The sequence below is a fragment of the Spodoptera frugiperda genome, chromosome 13 (genome assembly GCF_023101765.2).
Source record: "Spodoptera frugiperda isolate SF20-4 chromosome 13, AGI-APGP_CSIRO_Sfru_2.0, whole genome shotgun sequence".
NCBI classification, from domain to species: Eukaryota; Metazoa; Arthropoda; class Insecta; order Lepidoptera; family Noctuidae; genus Spodoptera; species Spodoptera frugiperda.
The window spans coordinates 9077299-9086334 of record NC_064224.1 but is presented as its reverse complement, the minus strand read 5'-3'; positions in this window follow the sequence as shown (position 1 = coordinate 9086334).

Genomic DNA, 9036 nt, shown 5'->3' with positions numbered 1-9036 from the left:
AATCGTGAGTTTTAGTTCCCACACACCAATATCCACGCCAACCGCTCGGGCCATTACAAATTGGTGTCAGAAGTGTAGGATAGACTCCGGAAAATCTTGGACACTCAGGTCTTCAGAAATTCTTTGGCATAAATAACCGCCGGTACACAAACAGCGCTACAAGGAAGAAGATCAACAGTATTCGACCGGTATCTTCGCGACCACCGATCGATCACTTCAACATATCACCGACAGCGACTTCGAGGATCAAGCGAGTGTACGTTCTACGGTTCAGTGACCATCACCAGCCGTTGCATCGCCTAACCACGAGACAAGACACTACAAGAAATGCTGCTGAAGATTCTTCGTGCGTCAACACTTCTACTGTGAGTAAGCTGCTGTTTTCCAACTACAACCAAACTATTTACTTCAAGAGGAAATCTAAAGTTGATTCAGTGCTGCCTTAATTTAAGTGAATCTACATATTTAAAGAACTTTAAATATTTAATTTTTTGTGCGTGAGTCTTAGTTCCCACACACCAATATCCACGCCAACCGCTCGGGCCATTACACATCTAGACTAAACAATGAAAACCATCCGCCTGAAAGAAGCAGAAATAAATTTCAAGAAGAATACTAATCTGACCTGCATCAGAATTCCCACATCTCCACTACTTTATGAACAATACTAGTCTCCGTTTCGAAACAACTCCTAGAAGTGACGAACAACTTCGGAAACGCGATCGTAATGAAACGAATATAAAGATGGAAACAAAATTAACAATGCTGACTAATCAATGGATATTTTATTTTAATAGGACAAGCCCGCCACAGCCTCCCATACCGCTGCAACTCCTGTAAGCCAGGATCTACAGTAGATACAAACATGAAAACACCGGAACACTGAAGCGAACAAAAACCATATAATGGCGAATATCCATATTTGAATGGAAAAAGCACTCAGAGTGAATAATACAAATCATCCGCCTGAAGGAAGCAGAAATAAATTTCACGAAAAATACAAATCTGATCTTTACATCAGAATTCCCACATCTCCAATACTTTATGAACAATACTAGTCTCTGTTTCTAAACAACTACTAGAAGTGACGAACAATTTCGAAACGCGATAGTAATTGAACATGAAAACGAATAGGTATAAATATAAAGATGGAAACAAAATTAACAATCCTGACTACATTGAATAGAAATTTTATAATTAATAGGAAGACCCATCACAACCTCCCATACCGCTGATCCTATAAGCCAAGATCTTACAGTAGATACAAACATGAAAACCCGCGAACATCAGAAGCGGACAAAAACCATGTAATGGCGAATATCCATATTTGAATGGAAAAAAACACTCGAAGTTGCAGAGTTGAATAATGCAAATACTTCCGCCTATAAGAAAGCAGACAATAAATTTCACGAAAAATACAAATCTGACATTCTAGAGTTTTAATGAAAACCTTTCGACTGAAGGATAGCAGAAATAAATTCTCACGAACAATGCCAATCTGATATTCTTTAATCTGACCTGCATCAGAATTTGCACATATCGTAATGAAACTAATAAAATGGACTTGTCGTTTAATTAACAATACTAGTAGCTGATTAGCTGCCAATCCTTGAATTACCAACTACAAGCTCATCCAGAGGAACAATACTAGACTTTCGAATGAACAATATTGACCGGTTAATAGATATTTGAACGTCAAACATATAATATTTGTATGTTTGTAAACGCAACCACGACACTGGAGAAAATCCTAGTGTGAGGCTACATTGGATAAAAGAAAAACAATATTGAAAGAAAGAGATATAAAAACAAAATCCATATAATGGCGAATATCCATATGTGAATAGAAAAAAAACACCTAGAGTAAACAATGCAAACCTTCCGACTGAAGGCAGCATGTTTATGTGGTGTTCAACAGTACGGTACCCGAAGGGTTTTGAAGTTACCTGCCGAACCAGCAATGACTATCCACATATTTGTTGTGTTACTGTGAACTACAGGAGCTCTAGCCATAAATGCTAACTAAACCCTTACCTCACATAGGCATCTTCTATGAAGAAGAAGGAGAAATCTTTGTTTCCGATGACTCTTGGAAACTCATAATTTATAAAGAACGAATTTCTCATGAATCTTACTAGATTATCAGACAAATTCCAATCAATTTCCTCTCAATCTAAAAACTCATATTACACAATCGACGAAATCTTTCCTCAATATAAATCTCCGCAAAATGGAAAATCAAGTATCGGAGCTAAAGTTATATTAGGTAAAAACTCACGTTCTATGGATATTTGAATGGAGAAAATAACCTAAAGTTGGTGACTCGGTCACTGAATGGAAAATAATAACAGAAGAAACATCTAGAGGAAATAATGAAAACCTTCCACCAGAAGGCAGCAGACATACATTTCAAGAACAACACCAATCTGACCGATCAGACCTGCATTCTAAACATACTGTCATCATACCTCAAACACTATTTGTTTACGCGTTGAAATGAGTAAGTGATAATTAATCACACAACCAAGAAAGGTAAGATAACATACAAAGTGAGACTTAGAAGAAGAAATAGAGAAAATAACTTTTAAAGCATTCTTTCCAACGCTACTTCATGAACAATACTAGTCTCGTTAGAAATCATAGACGATAAAGAAATAATGAAAGAAAGAAATAATAACCTACAACTGTAGCAGTACTGCATGAACAATGCCAATTTGGTTTTCGCAACCAATCAAATTAAAAGAAGAATATAGAGACAAACTATCAAACAATATTGACTCGATACTATAGAGCCGATAGATGCTTAAAGAACAAACATATCCTCGCGAATATCATCGACTTCCTGAACAATACTGACCTGTCAACGGATATTTGAATATCAAACATATATTTTATATGTTTGTAAACCCACCATATCCTAGTGTGGGGTTACGTTTTATAAAAGAAAAACAATATTAAAACCATCCAGAGTAAATAATGAAAACCTTCTGCACTCAGAAGGAAGCATTCTTTTTACAATCACATATCAGAAAAATACCAATCTGACATTCTTTTTCCAATCTGACATGTATCAGAATTCTCACATATCGTAATGAAACGAATAAAATGGACTTGTCGTTTAATTAACAATACTAGTAGCTGATTAGCTGCCAATCCTTGAATTACCAACTACAAGCTCATCCAGAGGAACAATACTAGACTTTCGAATGAACAATATTGACCGGTTAATAGATTTTTAAACGTCAAACATAATATAATAATATATGTACATACGGTATGTTTGTAAACGCAACCACGACACTGGAGAAAATCCTAGTGTGAGACTACATTTTATAAAAGAAAAACAATATTGAAAGAAAGAGATATAAAAACAAAATCCATATAATGGCGAATATCCATATGTGAATGGAAAAAAACACCAGGAGTAAACAATGCAAACCTTCCGACTGAAGGCAGCATCTTTATGTGGTGTTCAACAGTACGGTACCCGAAGGGTTTTGAAGTTACCTGCCGAACCAGCAATGACTATCCACATATTTGTTGTGTTACTGTGGGCAACTACAGGAGCTCTAGCCACTCAAATGCTAACTAAACCCTTACCTTCACATGCAGGCATCTTCTATAAAGAAGAAGGTGAAATCTTTGTTTCCGATGACTCTTGGAAACTCATAATTTATAAAGACCTACGACGGCTTTTCATTTCTCATGAATCTTTACTTAGATTATCAGACAAATTCCAATCAATTTCCTCTCAATCTATAAAACTCCCAATTACACAATCGACGAAATCTTTCCTTAATATAAATCTCCGCAAAATCGAAAATCAAGTATCGGAGCTAAAGTTATACTTAGGTAAAAACTCACGTTCTATGGATATTTGAATGGAGAAAAGAACCTAAAGTTGGTGACTCGGTCACTGAATGGAAAATAATAACAGAAGAAACATCTAGAGTAAACAATGAAAACCTTCCACCAGAAGGCAGCAGACATACATTTCACGAACAACACCAATCTGACCGATCAGACCTGCATTCTAAACATACTGTCATCATACCTCAAACACTATTTGTTTACGCGTTGAAATGAGTAAGTGATAATTAATCACACAACCAAGAAAGGTAAGATAACATACAAAGTGAGACTTAGAAGACGAAATAGAGAAAATAACTTTTAAATCATTCTTTCCAACGCTACTTCATGAACAATACTAGTCTCGTTACACATCATAGACGATAAAGAAATAATGAAAGAAAGAAATAATAACCTACAACTGTAGCAGTACTGCATGAACAATGCCAATTTGGTTTTCGCAACCAATCAAATGAAAAGAAGAACATAGAGACAAACTATCAAACAATACTGACTCGATACTATAGAGCCGATAGATGCTTAAAGAACAAACATATCCTCGCGAATATCATCGACTTCCTGAACAATACTGACCTGTTAACGGATATTTGAATATCAAACATATATTTCATATGTTTGTAAACCCACCATGGTGTGGGGCTACGTTTTATAAAAGAAAAACAATATTAAAAGCCTCTAGAGTAAATAATGAAAACCTTCCGCCTGAAGGAAGCAGAAATAAATTTCACGAAAAATACCAATCTGACATTATTTTTCCAATCTGACCTGCATCAGAATTACCACATATCGTAATGAGACGAATAAAATGGACTTGTCGTTTAATTAACAATACTATAGTAGCTGATTAGCTGCTGATCCTTGAATTACCAACTACAAGCTCATCCAGAGGAACAATACTAGACTTTCGAATGAACAATATTGACCGGTTAATAGATATTTGAACGTCAAACATACATACTATTAGTATGTTTGTAAACGCACCCACGACACTGGAGAAAATCCCAGTGTGAGATAACATTTTATAAAACAAAAATAATATTGAAAGAAGGAGATATAAAAACATAACCATATAATGGCGAATATCTATATTTGAATGGAAAAAAACACCCAGAGTAAATAATGCAAACCTTCCGACTTGAAGGAAAAAACAAATCTTTAATGGCGAATATCCATATTTGGATGGAAAAAAAACCGAAATGGTTTTGAAGTATCCATATTTGAATGAAAATCCCATATTTGTTGTATCCATACTGTGGGCAACTACAGGAGCTCTAGCCACTCAAATGCTAACTAAACCCTTACCTATCACATCTTCTATAAAGAAGAAGGTGAAATCTTTGTTTCCGATGACTCTTGGAAACTCATAATTTATAAAGACCTACGACGGCTTTTCATTTTCATGAAAAAACTTAGATTATCAGACAAATTCCAATCAATTTCCTCTCAAATAAAACCAATAACACAATTTGACAAAATCTTTCCTTAATATAAATCTCCGCAAAATCGAAAATCAAGTATCGGAGCTAAAGTTATACTTAGGTAAAAACTCACGTTCTATGGATATTTGAATGGAGAAAAGAACCTGTAAGTTGGTGACTCGGTCACTGAATGGAAAATAAACAGAAGAAACATCTAGAGTAAACAATGAAAATCTTCCACCAGAAGGCAGCAGACATACATTTCACGAACAACACCAATCTGACCGATCAGACCTGCATTCTAAACATACTGTCATCATACCTCAAACACTATTTGTTTACGCGTTGAAATGAGTAAGTGATAATTAATCACACAACCAAGAAAAGTAAGTTAACATACAAAGTGAGACTTAGAAGACGAAATAGAGAAAATAACTTTTAAATCATTCTTTCCAACGCTACTTCATGAACAATACTAGTCTCGTTACACATCATAGACGATAAAGAAATAATGAAAGAAAGAAATAATAACCTACAACTGTAGCAGTACTGCATGAACAATGCCAATTTGGTTTTCGCAACCAATCTAATTAAAAGAAGAACATAGAGACAAGCTATCAAATAATATTGACTCGATATTACAGAGCCGATAGATGCTTAAAGAACAAACATATCCTCGCGAATATCATCGACTTCCTGAACAATACTGACCTGTCAATGGATATTTGAATATCAAACATCAAGCTAACTTTTCATGGTTTTTCCTCCCCATTGCCATGACTATGCTTATATATTTCACCATCAAGATCTGCAACCGATGTCCGAATGGTTTCATACGCCGTAGAAGTCCCAACGATGGAAACGCCTGTATACAAATCTTCAACAACTGCTTCGACAACTCTTCAAGACGCCGAACTACGCAAGTAGCCATCCCGATGAGAGACTTGGACTACACCACATCATGCGTTACCGACAACGAAGCCCCATCGTCGCCTCATACTTAAAGATCAGGCGCTAGCGCCCAATCTTTATTCTAAGGGGGAGGTGTTACGTTGTAACCCTTCCTCAGTACTTTAGCCATATTAGTTACTTTAGATAAATAACCCATTTGCTTTAGTTACTTTAGATAACATACTAATTTACTTTGTTTACACTCATTAGATAGTTACTAATTTACTTTGTCTACACTCATTAGATAGTTACTAATTTACTTTGTCTACACTCATTAGATAGTTACTAATTTACTTTGTCTACACTCATTAGATAGTTACTAATATACTATTTGTCTATCTCACGATTGTAACAATATATAAACTAGCTCATAAGCAAAACATAGTCAGTTCATCTCCATAATTCAACTGTGACATATATCCTTAGTGTAGTCAAAACTTATAAATATTCATTGTAATAAATAAAGTTTATTTTTAAAAACAGTTAAGTTTCTTACTGCGTAACAATGTCGTGTTTACACCTCAGACATTTTATGTTTGCGAGTCGAAATTAGTAAGTGCTAATTAAGAACACTACAGACAAAAAAGAAAATCCACGAAAAGTGAGACTTAGAAGAAGAAATATTGAGAACAACTTTTAGATCCCCAACAATTAATAAATAATTAATTAACTTCCAACACTGTTTCACGAACAATACTAAACTGTTTCGTTACAAATCAAAGTAAGAGAACGATACAAAGACAAGTATCAAACAATACTGACTCGATACTACAGAGCCGATAGATGCTTAAAGAACAAACATATCCTCGCGAATATCATCGACTTCCTGAACGAATATCAAACATAATTTTAACTATGTTAATAAAAATCTCATCTAGAATATCATCGACTTCCTGAACAATACTGACCTGTCAATCGATATTACAATATCAAACATATATTTTAGTGAGAAATTATATAGATATAAAGATGGAAGCAATATTAACAATATTGACCGATGACGAACATTCAAATATTCATTATATTTGAATGGAAAAAACCACTTGAAGTTGGTGTCTAACCAAAGACTGGCCCGCATTCTAAACGTACTGTCGTGCTTACACCTCAGACATTATATGTTTGCGAGTCGAAATTAGTAAGTGCTAATTAAGAACACTACAGACAAAAAAGAAAAATCCACGAAAAGTGAGACTTAGAAGAAGAAATATTGAGAACAACATTTACATTCTCAACAATTAATAAATAATTAATTAACTTCCAACACTATTTCACGAACAATAACAAACTGTTTCGCTACAAAAAAAAAAAGTAAGAGAACGATACAAAGACATTATCATACAATAATGACCTGACGGTATGGAGCCAACGCTCACCAAACTGTTGGCTAATCAACATATTTGTTGTAACAACAAATATAAAGATGGAAGCAAAATTAACAATATTGACCGATCGATGGATATCTGAATAAGTTACTGAGAAGTGTAAACTAATAAACATTATGTACGTGTGTCTGAGTGTTCCCCTACTCCTCCACGCTGGGATCCACTACAGAGTACACAGTTCCCACATTTTCGCTACTTCATGAACAATACTAGTCTCCATTTGAATACATTATTGTCAAATAAATAATATTCAAAACCAAACTGTAAAAATAGTAAGAAATTTTATAAATATAAAGATGGAAGCAAAATTAACAATATTGACCGAATATTTGAATGTCAAATACTTTTAACTGCAAAAATAATAGACTTCCTAAACAATACCAAACGAAAGGCAAGCAAAGAAAGTAAACCTAAAGAATTATAGTAAACCAACAATGGGTATTAAAGATCAAACATATATTTGTCTGTTTGAAACCCACCATGTGAACAGAAAGACTACGTTGAAGAAACAATACTGACCGATTAATTAATATTTGAATGGAAAAAAGAACCTAAAGTTGGTGACTCTGTCACTGAATGAAATTAAAAGAAGAACATAGAGACAAACTATCAAACAATATTGACTCGATACTATAGAGCCGATAGATGCTTAAAGAACAAACATATCCTCGCGAATATCATCGACTTCCTGAACAATACTGACCTGTCAACCGATATTTGAATATCAAACATAATTTTAACTATGTTAATAGGAAGTGCTAATTAATAATTGATTAAAGCATAATTTCCAACACTATTTCATGAACAAAACCAATCTGACAATCTCTACCATAGTACGAGTTTGCTTTACGTTTTTAATGTCTCGAAATCTTCCAAATTTTCGGAAAGAAATCCATTAAATAACAAGACGCCACGTTGACTATTTTAATAAAACCGAAAATCTAGGATATAAATTTTAATATTCAAGATCTTTTTAAATAAGCAACAGTTATATCTTGAAAACGATATTATCCATAATTTTTACCTATAAAATGTCTTAAGTAAGAATATGATGGCGAACTTCTATCATCAGATACTATAATAGGTTTACTCTAAACCAAAGACCAGACTCGCAAGACCGATATGCAAGCCACATGCTATTCCAAAATACGGTGGTTAAAAACTTACTTATGATCGTCAAGATACACATATAAATAAAACAGAGTAAGGAATTGGATATCTACATTGTAGAATTTAGGAAAGGATAAAGAGCACACAAATTTGGCCACTTACTGCAATAACATCAACGTGTCCAGGATCCAGGAGTTGCATCTTCGACGACATGATGCAGTCATTGATGATCACGGAATGACTGATGTTCCCTCGTTCCACTTTCTCTCACAGAATTCTCCAGACGATGCCATTACGACAGGCAT